Genomic DNA, 12207 nt, shown 5'->3' on the forward strand with positions numbered 1-12207 from the left:
GAAAGTCTCACAGGCACCTTTTACCTAGCATATCCCAAACCAAATGCTCAGCTCTCTCCTTCCCCCAGACCTGTCTCCCCTCCCACCTACCGCCTCGTCCTCATCTCCGTAAATGGCCAGATCAAACATTCTGGGCCCAAACTGGGCACGTCCTGGGAACCATCTTCTGGGACAGCAGCTGCAGAGGGGTCGTGTCAGGGATGCTTTTGCAGGATCTCTGCTCAGGGTATAGCCTCGGGACCCTGCATAGGCTCCGGTGTCTTCTGCACCTCCCACGTCTGTCTATGGGTGATGCAGCTGTCACCTACACACAGTGTGAGGACCTTGCCATTTGGTTGTCACGTCTGTCTCCTTGGCCGTCAGGAGTGTGGTGCCCCTGGGGATGGCCCGTGGTCCATCACTAAGGAGGTGTCGGCATCAGTTCTTGGTGCAGGAGGATGACTGGGGAGTGGTGTGTTTCCCAGAGTGTGGGATGTGTACCGCTCACAGCTCACCAAAGGATTTTAGGCGGCACAGGAGGAAACTTTACGTGGGGTGGGTGGTGGGAGAGGGGAGAACATAACACCAAGCACAGTGAATCACACCGTGAGACTAGTACTTTCTTAACAAATCTCTTTCCGTCTTCCTGATTATCTCCAGGAGGAGAGCCACAGTGGGTGCTGCAGTGTCTAGGGTTTTTGGAGCCATTCATGCATTTACCAACCATTTATTGAGCAGCTATTATATGTCAGGCATTATAGTAGGTGCTGGAGATACAAAGTGAACAAAAACTGCCCAAACCCCTTCTTCTGTGGTCTGACATTCTACTGGGGGGGGTAGAAACAGACAACAAATGAATGAATAGGAAATGTATGTACTTGTTTAGATGGCATGAATACTATGGAAAAAAAAATATGAGGGTTAGTAAGGTCCAGGAGTGATGGATGGAGAAAGTGACATTTGTGCCAAGACCTCAAGGAGGTGAGGAAGGGGGCCCTATAGGTACCTGGGGGAAGAGTCTTCCAGACAGAGGGAAGAGCCAGTGCAAAGGCCCTGAGGCAGGAGTGCATATGAGGAACAGTGAGGAGGCCCGTGTGACCAGAGGGGAGGACCTGAGGGAGAGAGTCGGGGAGTGAGGTTAGAGAGGTGATGGGCCCAGATTATGTGGGGCCTTGTGGGGTCTTTGTCTGCTCTGAGTGAGGTGGGCACCGTGGGAAGGTTTTGAGCAGAGGAGGGACAGGATCTTAGTTCTCACGGGATCTCTCAGGCTGTTTGTGGAGAAGGGACTGTGGGGTGATGAGGGTGGAGGCGAGGGGCGGGGAGACCAGGGAGGCATTGATACGAGTGGTCCAGGCAGGAGGTGACTGGACCAGGGTGGTGGCAGTGGAGACAGAGGCATTTTATGAGAACTGCCTCTTCGCGTCATTTGCTCATTTTCTGTTGGATAGTTGTCTTTTGTGTTGATTTGCCAGAGTTCTTTCTCTTCATTCTGGCTACCTCGGGTCATCTCTTTGGAATTCTTCTCTGACCCTGATGTTACGAAGTGAGTTCCTAATCTGCTGGCGATCTGGCATTGTTACCGTCTTGCCGAGAAGGCACAGGAAGTCACAGGTCTCTTTTCTGTGGCCCCCTTTGCCCCCGCTCTCGTCTTTCCCCCAACCACAGTGCCCGCCCTGCATCTTGCCTCTTGGGCTGAGCGCTGACACCTTGCCCACAGATGCTTCAGCACCTCTGACTGCACCAGCCCCAATTCAGGCTCTTTCCGTGTGGTGAGCAGCAATAGCCTCGGGCTGCTCTACTCCCTCAGGGTGGGGGACCTGCTCTCTCCTCTCCCTTTCAAAGCCAAGCTCCGATTCCTGATCTTACTAGGGGCCTCCCAGACCACTCTTCCTCGGAGTCCTGCCTGCATTCTGCTTTCTGCCACGCTCTGCGTGATGGTTAAGAGTCTAAGTTTGAAAATCCAGCTCCACCTCTTCTTAGCTGTGTGACTGAGGGCAAGTTGCTGAACCTCTCTGTGCCCCCATTACCCTATCTGTAAAGTCGCTCCCTCCCAGGCTTGCTGCAAAGATCAATGAGACAATGCCTGAGAAAACCCATGAGAGCACTTTGCATTTTACTAGGTATAGTCAGTCATGCTTGGTAAATGTTAGCTACTCTAATAATGTAATGATTTTTATTTTTATTGATCCCAACTCCTCCTCTTACTAGTATCACCTCTTTGAGAAATGACAAACTCTCTGTGCCTCAGTCTGCTCCTCTGTCAAATAGTGCCTTATCATTGGTTATTGTGAAGATTAAATGAAATAATACCTATAAAAGGCTTATAAGTGCCTAGTAAGTATGAGCTATTTTTATTGTCTCAAAGTCTGTTTTGTTCAGTATTAATAAGCTACCATAGGTTTCTTTTGATTAGTCTTTTCATGATATATCTTATTTCATCCTCTTACTATTAACAATTCTGTACCCTTAGATTTTTTTAAAATTAATTTTTATTGGAGTATAGTTGCTTTACAATGTTGTGTTAGTTTCTGCTGTGCAGCAAAGTGAATCAGCTATATGCATACATATATCCCCTCTTTTTTGGATTTCCTTCCCATTTAGGTCGCCACAGAGCACTGAGTAGAGTTCCCTGTGCTATACAGTAGGTTCTCATTAGTTATTTATTTTATACATATACATTCATCCCACCCCTCCTTTCCCCCTGCCACCCCCCTCCCCATACCCGTACATCTGTTCTCTACGTCTGTGTCTCTATTTCTGCTTTGCAGATAAGTTCATCTCTGTCATTTTTCTAGATTCCACATATAAGCGATATTGTACGATATTTGTTTTTCTCTTTCTGACTTACTTCACTCTGTACGACAGTCTCTAGGTCCATCCACGTCTCTGCAAATTGCACAATTTCATTCCTTGTTATGGCTGAATAATATTCCATTGTATATATGTACCACATCTTCTTTATTCATTCTTCTGTTGATGCACACTTAGGTTACTTCCATGTCCTGGCTATTGTAAATAGCGCTGCAGTGAACATTGGGGTGCATGTATCTTTTTGAATTATGTTTTTCTCCAGGTACATGCCGAGGAGTGGGATTGCTGGGTCATACAGTAGTTCTGGTAGTTCCGTCTTTAGTTTTTTAACGAACCTCCATATTGTTCTCCTTAGTGGCTGTATCAGTTTATTGATACCTTCCCACCAACAGCGTAAGAGGGTTCCCTTTTCTCCACACCGTCTCCAGCATTTATTGTTTGTAGATTTTTTGATGATGGCCATTCTGACCGGTGTGAGGTGATACCTCATTATAATTTTATTTGCATTTCTCTAATAATTAGTGACGTTGAGCATCTTTTCATGTGTTTGTTGGCCATCTGTATCGTACCCTTAGATTTTAGATACTTCTTTTGTAAGCAGTATGAAGTTAAAGTTTTAAAATCTGTCCTGTCAGTCTCTATCTTTGAACAGGAGAGTTTATTTAGTCTACTTATATTTATTTATTGATATATTTGATCTTGTTTCTACCACCTTTATAAAATTTTTTTATTTGTCCTCTTTTTTTTTAATGCTTCTTTTTTTCCCTCTTTCTTGCTTTATTTTGGATAGTTTTAGTTTTTTTGGTTTAGTTACTCTTGTTTTCTTCCTTCCTTTCTCCTTCCCTCCCCCCCTTCCTTCCTTTCTTTCTTTTTTTTCTTCTACTAAATTGGAATTTAAAACTACCACTACCACCATCATTATCTCTCCCAATTTTACCCTCTCCTCTGTAGAACCTGGAATTGGGAGTGCAGGATGTAGACTTTTGCAGTAAGGTGTGCTAGGACCTCCTTTGGAAGTTGGATATAGAGTCACTGCATGTTGGAGCCCCACCACTGAATGTCAGTAGACACCAACCCAGGGTGTTAAACATGGGTGCCTGCAGGGCAGGTGAAAGAAGTGAGTGAGTAGATTGGATGTAACCCAGTGGGTTGGGATGGGGATTGTAACAGACTATATAGCACACATGTTCCGTCTATGGGGGTGGCCACCAGTCAGGTCAGCCAATTGCTGTTGTCTGGTGGAAACACAGACCAAAGGTGGCTAGAACTTCTGCTTTGCTGAGAGAGCCTGGCAATAGCATTTGGCCTGCAGCGTCCGGATTGTGACCCAGGCTCTGATCCAGTCATGCATTGCGTAGCCAGGAGACCAAGGCTCGGAAAGGGGATGAGACTTGCCCAAGGTCACATAGCATGTCCTCGTCAAAGCCAGAATGTGAACTCCCAGAACTGAGCCCTCTTCCTGCTGTCTCCCCCCATCTCTCCAAGTGGAAGGAAGGAGTTTTTAAGACCCATGAGCATTATTTCCTTTCCCCCATTAATTCCTAATCCAAGGGGCTACAGTTTTCAACCTGCAGCAGGGGCTGGAATTGTTAAAATCGGAAATACATTGGCATGAAATATATTTCATATAGTTGGCATGCACGGAGGTTTTCTTTACCATGCTGAGCAGCTTTTCAGTTCTGGGTTTTCATGGACTTACAGATGATTTTCGTTTCTCGTTTTTTTTTTTTTTTCTTTTCTTTTTTCTTTTTCTTCTTCTTTCAAGTGGTGGTGGGTCTTGCTAGTGCCTCTTCATTTGCATCTTGCTGTCACCCTAGACGGGGCATGCAGGGACCCAGAACTGAAATACCAGGAAGTTTTGATAACGAGCTCAGAGCTTGGCTTCCTGAGCTTTGATGGTGGTGCCTTGGGCAGAGGTCTGTGGACAGAGCCACAGCTGGTGCAGGATCAGCCCCTCCTGGAGCTGGGTGAGGTGTCCCTAGAAAGTGGGTGTGCTCCATGGGATCCAGCCCCCACTGGTGACATTCCCAACCTCAAGGCTGCCTTTTTCTCTTTGTAGAGAAGACAGCATGACTTTCTAACCCCATGTCTCCTTTTGAGCCTCCAGGAACCCCAAGTCACAGCAAGTAATGGGTATTGTCACTTCTTCCAGTGACAAGTCCAGCTGTGTTTTCACTCTGTGGTTTTATGGATCCATCTTCTTATGGCTGCATCCAGGAGCTCAAATGATGCCATTGAGAATCAGTCTCTTCCCATCTCCTGGCTCAGATTTCCTCTGTGTCAGCTTTATTCCTGGGAGGCTCCCTTCTCATGGTGGCAACATGGGCCTCCAGCAACCTCAGGCCTGTGTCTGATCAGCACGGCTACCAAGGGAGAAGGGAGCGTGTCTTTCCCGAATGTCCCAGGGCTCGTTGGGTCAGCTCGGGTCCCACAGGGATCAAACCCACACCCGTAGCAGTGAAAGCATGGAGTCCTAACCACTGGACTGCCAGGGAGTTCCCCACTATGCTCTCCTTGAGCCGGTAGCTACGGCTGGGAGATGGAAGGCTCTTGAACACGCCCTGGGAGCTGGCCAGGAGTGGCCCCTCTTGGACTCCAGGACGGGAGAGAGGACAGGGGAAAACCTGGGTCCCATCGCCTCCCTGTCTCGTCCTCTGCACCCCTCTCTTCCTCTGCCTCTGGGCCCTGTGTTTTTCTCCTGGTCCTTTTCTGAATCTCAAGCAAAGCTGAGCAAGAAAGGGGGAGTTGGCTGCAGCCACGTTTCCTTGATGCCCAGTTTGGCCTGGAGTTTGAGGCCCAGTGCCCACACCTCCGGGGACACGATGGGGCCGCACAGAGCAGACACCAGCGGTCACCCTTTTGGTAAATGTGATGGGAGGGGAGCGGAAGCGGTGGGTTCCTCTGCTCTGACATCCTCTCTTCCAGGAAGCCCTCACCTCGAGCCCTGCTTGCGAAACCACACGGGGCTGTCAGGACGGATGTTGGGGAAAGGTTACCCAGCCTGGCTCTAGAGGGGCTTCCGCTGCTGATTTACTGGGTGACCCCTGCACACCCCCTCCCTTCTCTGCCCTCAGTGTTTTTAAGGAATACCCAGGGCCTGCCCCTGCTCAGATGTTTCGTGTTTGTTCTAAGAGCCTACTTTTGGGCGTGTTCACGCCCTACTGGTACTGTTTCTGGAGGGGCCTGTGGGTGTGGTGAGACGTCTACCAGGTCCTGCTTTCTGGCTCTGTGGCCTTGGGCAAGAGGCCTTGCTTCTTTGTGCCTCACCTGTAGAGTGAAGATAAAAACAGTACCTACCTCTTTGGGATGGTTTGAGGATGAAATGACTTATGAAACTGAAGTTTGGAACAGTGCTTGGTACACTTAGTAAGTGCAAATGCTAGCTATTATGATTACTACTATGACTACAGCTTTTACTGTTATTATTGCTAGAAATAATAGTAAATGTAACAGCTATGATTAGTATAGAAATAATTATGATGATAAATATTGTGTCCTTACTGATTACCAACACTTTAACATTCATCATTCCATTCGATCCACACAACAACCTTAGGATCTGATTGTGATCCCATTTCACAGATGTGCACACTTGGTCCACTTGGACCCTCTGAGGTCTTACAGATCCAGAGGGTTTCTTCTTAGTTATGTGGTTCTCCCAAGATTCTTAACAAGCAGCTTTTGGGTTCCTTCCAGAAATACTGTTCTCTGGGCCAAGCCCTGTAAGTTCATGTAGCTATTCCACCTTGGATATGGATTCCAGGGTTTTCAACACCATAGTCTGTCTCTTTTGAACTTGACTCTGTTGTAACTTATTAAGACAGTGTGTTAAGTTCTGAATTGGGCAGGAGCCTCCTCACCTCCCTCCTTTTGCATGTGAGGCCTTTGTTAGCGCAGCTCAAGCTTCCATTAATTTTGAAGATACCCATATTTTATGCTTGTCTGGGACTGACGGGGGACACCTTTGGGATTCCAAATTCTTGCAGTCTCTCTGGGATTGTGAAGCAGTAGAGACTCTTTCAAATACAAGGGATGGAAAAACTAGCTCAAACAGGCTTAAGAAAAAAAGAAAAAAAAATGAGCCCATGTAACTGAAAAGTATGTGGCTAGATGGTTTCGGGTGTGGCTAAATCCAGCTGTCCTTAGGGAATTGCCAAACTCTTTTCCAAAGCTGCTGCACCATTTTATATTTTCTCCTGCAATGTATGAGGATTCCAGTTTCTCTACATCCTCAAGAACACTTGTTATTGTTTGTCTTTTTGATTATAGCCATTCTAGGGGGTGTGAAGTGATATCTCATTGTGGTTTTGTTTTGCATTTCTGTAATGACTAATGATATTGAGCATCTTTTCATGAGCTTATTGGCCATTTGTGTATCGTCTTTGGAGAAATGTCTGTTTAAATCCTTTGCTTATTTTTTAATTGAGTTGTCTTTTTTTTTAATCAATCAATCAATTAATTAATTAAATTTTTGGCTGCGTTGGGTCCTCGTTGCTGTGTGTGGACTTCCTTTTAGTTGCGGCGAAAGAGGGCTACTCTTTGTTATGGTACGCAGGCTTCTCATTGCGGTGGCTTCTCGTTGTGGAGCACGGACTCTAGGCGTGTGGGCATCAGGAGTTGTGGCACGCAGGCTCAGTAGTTGTGGCACGCGGGCTCAGTAGTTGTGGCACACGGGCTTAGTTGCTCCATGGCATGTGGGATCTTCCCGGACCAGGGATCGAACCTGTGTCCCCTGCATTGGCAGGCGGATTCTTAACCACTGTGCCACCAGGGAAGTCCCTATGACCCACTTTGAGTTAATTTTTGTGTATAGTGTGAGGAAGGGGTCCAATTTTATTTTTTTGCATGTGGATACCCAGTTTTCCCAGCAGCATTTGTTGAAAAGACTGTCCTTTCCCCATTTAATTGTCTTAGCACCTTGTTAAAAATTTAGTGACTATAAATGTAAGGATTTATTTCTGGACTCTCACTTCTTTTCCATTGACCTATATGCCTATCCTTATGCCAGTACTGTACCACCTCTTACGATTTGGAGAAAGAGTATGCCAGTAAAGGGCACAGCAAGTGCAAAGGCCCAGAGGCAGGAATGGACCCTGAGTTTGTGGCTGGGCAGAGCAGAGTCAACACTCCCTTGTGAACCAAGACACCAAAGCCAATACCTTCCCCTCAGTTTCGGCCCAGCCAGGAACCTAGCCAGAAGGTCCTGCTCGGTTTCAATTCTCCATGCCCAGCAGTGATCTCAGGCAGGAGGAGAGGTGGAAGCAGCCCGACGGAAGAGGGAAATAACCTTTTTCTCATTTTTACTAGCTACTGGGTGTTGGCAGCCCCTCAGGGAACCCATCAGTGGAGGATCGCTGAAATTCCAACTTCCAGGGGTTTGGGATGTGGTGGCAGTGCCTCCCAGGGTGTGACAGGCCCTAAAGCTCTTAGTCTCAAGAATAAGAGAGCTGAGGGCTTCGCCCTTGTGGATGGAGGTGAGAGGAGGTAGGATCCCAGGGACACAGGCTGGAGAAGCATGGAGTAGCAGTTAAAAACATGGGCTCTGGGCTTCAGTTGCATGGGTTTGAATTTTGGCTCCACCCCTTAGCAATCTTCGACCTTGGACAAGTGACCTCGCCTCTGGGTCCACCTCAGCTTCCTCATCTGTCATATGTATCAGGATATATTTTAGCTACAGTGACGGAGACCCGAAATAACAGTGACTTAACGTGTAATTTTATTTCTGTACAAGGCAGTCCAGGGTTTATGTTCTTCCACCCCTGGGTTCTCAGATGTTCACACCGTGTCCACGTTCCAGCCCAGGGAAAGGGGAGATGGGCAAGGAAGACGGAAGCTGCACACACCCCAGAGATCAGAACCTGTGTCCAGGTGGACGGGAATGCTGCCTTTATTCCGGGTGGCCTTGTGCTCAGCTAAGAATCTGTTCTGTTGCTTTTGACCAGGGGTCAGCAAGCTTCTCCTTTAAAGGACCAGATAGTAAATATTACAGGCTTCACAGGCCGTATGGTCTCTGTCGCGACGATTCCACTCTGATGATGTGGCTACAAAGAAGTGAGGACAGCGGGGAAATGACTGAGCGTAAAGCTTCGTTTATTGCAACAGGTGGTGGGTTGGACTTGGTCCTCAGGCTTTCATTTGACCCCCCGCTTTTAGAAGGAGAGGATGCTGGATCTGCTTTGGCGGGTTGAGCCTCTGTCACTGCTCACTCGGAGGAAACAGGGAGCTGGCTGGGTACACTCGCCTTTCGTGCCTTGGCTGGCTTGGCAGAGGTTCAGATGCTCAAAATTACTTATATTGGAGCACGGGGCTGGGGGTGCTTTGGGGAGTTCAACTGAATTCCCCACCATAGGTCACAGGCTTCTATTGTAGTTTTATCTGTGGACATGTCTACAAGCAGGCCGTCAGCTCCAGGAGAGCTGGGGCAGTGTCTGTGTCATCTGTGTCCTCAACAGAGGGCCCAGCCTGAGGCCAGGTACACAGGAGGCCTCACTGGTTGGATGAATGGGGCACAGAGCTTCCTGGATCCAGCCTTGAGCTTCTCTTGCCTGGCCCATTGCAGTAGCCACTAGCCAGTCTTCCTGCTTTTACATTCACTTTATGTTCCCTCCAGTACATCTTCCACTTGGCAGTCAGAGGGGTTTTTTAAAGGCTAAATAAATTGGATGGCATTAGGCCTCAGCTTATAACCCCCCATCACCTCCCCGTGGCTCTTGGGATGAAACCCAGAGACCACACCCAGGCCTTACCTCATCTGTGTTTGGTGTGTGCCTCCGACCTCATCACCCATCCTTCTCCTTGCTCACTCTGCTGCAGCTTCCCTGGCCTCCTTGCTGTTTCTCACTGCCTCAGGGCCTTTGCTTGTGCTCTTCTCTTGCCTGGAGTGCTGTTCCCACAGATGTGTGTATAGCCTGTGCCCTTACTTCATTCAGGTCTCCACCCTGAGGCCCTTCTCCTCAGAGAGACCTTCTCGGACCACTGCACCTCCCTCACTCTCTGTCCCTTCACTTGCCTGATTTTTCACCTAGCACTTAATCAATAATATAAATTATATTTACCAGAGAGGAAAGTATTCCTATTTAACTATCTGAAAGGTTATAAATAGTATAGATGTTCAGAGCGCTAACCTCAGAGCCAGACTGGTTAGGCTCAAGTCTGCTCCGTGACCTCAGGCAGATGACCTGACCTCTCTGTGCCTCAGTTCTCAAGTCTGTCAAATGAGGATAATAATAACTACCTCATAGGGTTGATGTGAGGACTGAGTGAGCTCAGAAAGAGTGTAAGCACTCACTAAATGCTAGCTCTTATTATTACTGTTAGTGGTAACACTCAACTTTTGGACTGTTCTCTTGACTGTGAGCTCCCTGAGGGTCGTCTCAGTCTCCGTCCAGACCCCGGTGCTCCGGCACATACCTGTTGCTCAGTCTGTGTTTGTTGAGTGAGGGGTGAATGGAAATACGTCCCCTTTGTACAAAAAGCTCAACCCTCAGTGACCCGCCTGCCTCTGTCTTACTTCCTCCTTGAAGCCTTTCCGGCCACACTGTCCTTCCCCTTCTCTGATTTATCACGAGCACTTTCACCACTTGGGGCTGTTGTTTGTGCCCACCCCCCTTCCTCCCTTCCTTCCTCCCTCCCCCTTCCCTGTGAGCACCTTTCCCAGCTCAGTTGCCTCCAGAGAGAGGGCTCCATTCTTCCCCACCCCTTGCTTCCTTTCTGGTCTGTCCCTGGGCCTAAGGCAGGTGCTCAGCAAACCCACAGGGTCCTGATGTAACAGAACATCTGGTCCTCGGGCCATTAGGATCCGCTCTCCAGAAAAGAGGCTGTTCATATTCAGGCAGAGAAGAAATGAAGTGACTAGAGAAGACCTATTTTTGGAGCTGGTGATCCGCAGGGCATTCTCAGAACAACACCTGCCTGGCCTGTTGCTGCTTGCGGGCCCTGCCAACGTGTATTGTCCTACGGAAGCAGGACTGATAATGGCCAGCGTAGACTGAGTGCTTATGAGGCTGTACTTTCCCCCGGAGCTGCTTTTCCTGCAGTGCCTGATTTACCCCTCACCATGACCACGAGCAGAACCAGATGGCTGGGTTCAAATCCACTTTCCTCCTCTTACTTCTTGGAGACTTTGGACCATCCCGCGGAGCCTCCATCTCCTCCTCTGTTAAATGGATAATAACAGAACCTACCTCCCAGGCACAGAGTAAAGGCTCATCGTCACCATCCTCCCCCACGTCACTGGTTTTCAGTTGATGAACCTGAGGCTTGGCATGGAGGGCATCTGGCCCAAGGTCACCCAGCCACAGAGGCCCAAGGTCATCCAGCCGCCCAGGGGCGGAGCTAGCCCTGGAACCCATGTGAGACTGTACTGGGAACCAGCCCACTGGAGCGTCATATCTGTGATTTTTGAGGGAGCAGAGAGATGGAGAGATACTGGAACATCTGGGCATGTCAGGGCCAGATGATTAGAGAAACTTATCTCTGCCGGCGCGGTCCTGTCAGTTGAGTGACGCGGCCTGAAAATCTTCTCTGATATCTTGAGGCCCAGCTGGTCTCTGCTGTCTCAGTTCCTTTCTCATCACACTTACTATGGGGCTGAAACCCTCTGATTAAGACTGGCCTGACCTTTAGAGTGTCCCAGCCTGTGCCGGTGGTGAGGTGCGAGAGGAGAGTGAGAAACAGTGGGGGAGGGGCTTGCAGATTAAGCCCCCGACTGGCCTCTTTGTCCTCTTTACATGTTTCCTCCACGTCCCTGTGAAGGCAAGGGGTTCTTTATACCCATTTTACAGATGAGAAAAACTGGGGGCTAGGGAGAGGCAGTGTCTATGGCCACCTCTCTGGCCGACCGGTCTCTCTCTGTCTCTGTCTCTGTCTCTTTCTTTCTCCTTCTCTCTCGCATTTACTCTCCTCCAGCCACACTGCCTCCTGGCTGTTTCCCTTACAGACCCCATACGCTCCCACCATGCCCCTTTGCGTTTGCTGTTCCCGTTACCAGGCATGCCCTTCCCCCAGATTTTTGCAGGACTCTCTCCCTTGCTTTATCCAGACTCTCTGTTCAAATGTCACCCCCTCAGAGGGGCTTCCTTGACCTCCCTATTTGAAAGAACACCTCCTTTCCCAAGACCTTCTAGCCCCTCGTTCTGATGTGTCTTTGTAATATTTGTCACTGATTTTTCTTTATTTTGGCCCACCTCCTTTATTAGAATGTAATAGCCACCAGATGAGGAATTTTTCTGTTTTATTAACAAATTTGTCCGCAGACTCTAGAACACTTCCTGTTGTGGAGGAGCTGCTCAGGGGACATTTATTAAATGAATGAATGAATGAATGAATGAGTGATGTTCTCCAGCTCCAGATCGCACAGTTTGTCCAGAGTAGAGCTGGGACTTGGTTCAGGCCCGGGTGTCCTGGAGGCTGTTTGGT

At 48.5% G+C, this 12207-nt stretch overlaps 1 protein-coding gene across 2 annotated transcripts in view; it reads left to right on the plus strand.

Moving 5' to 3' along the window:
• Window positions 1-12207, plus strand: part of PREX1 (phosphatidylinositol-3,4,5-trisphosphate dependent Rac exchange factor 1) — a 192380-nt gene that overhangs the window by 105603 nt on the left and 74570 nt on the right. The window lies entirely within an intron of this gene.

The sequence above is a fragment of the Balaenoptera physalus genome, assembly GCF_965194825.1.
Source record: "Balaenoptera physalus genome assembly, chromosome: 16".
Taxonomy (NCBI): Eukaryota; Metazoa; Chordata; class Mammalia; order Artiodactyla; family Balaenopteridae; genus Balaenoptera; species Balaenoptera physalus.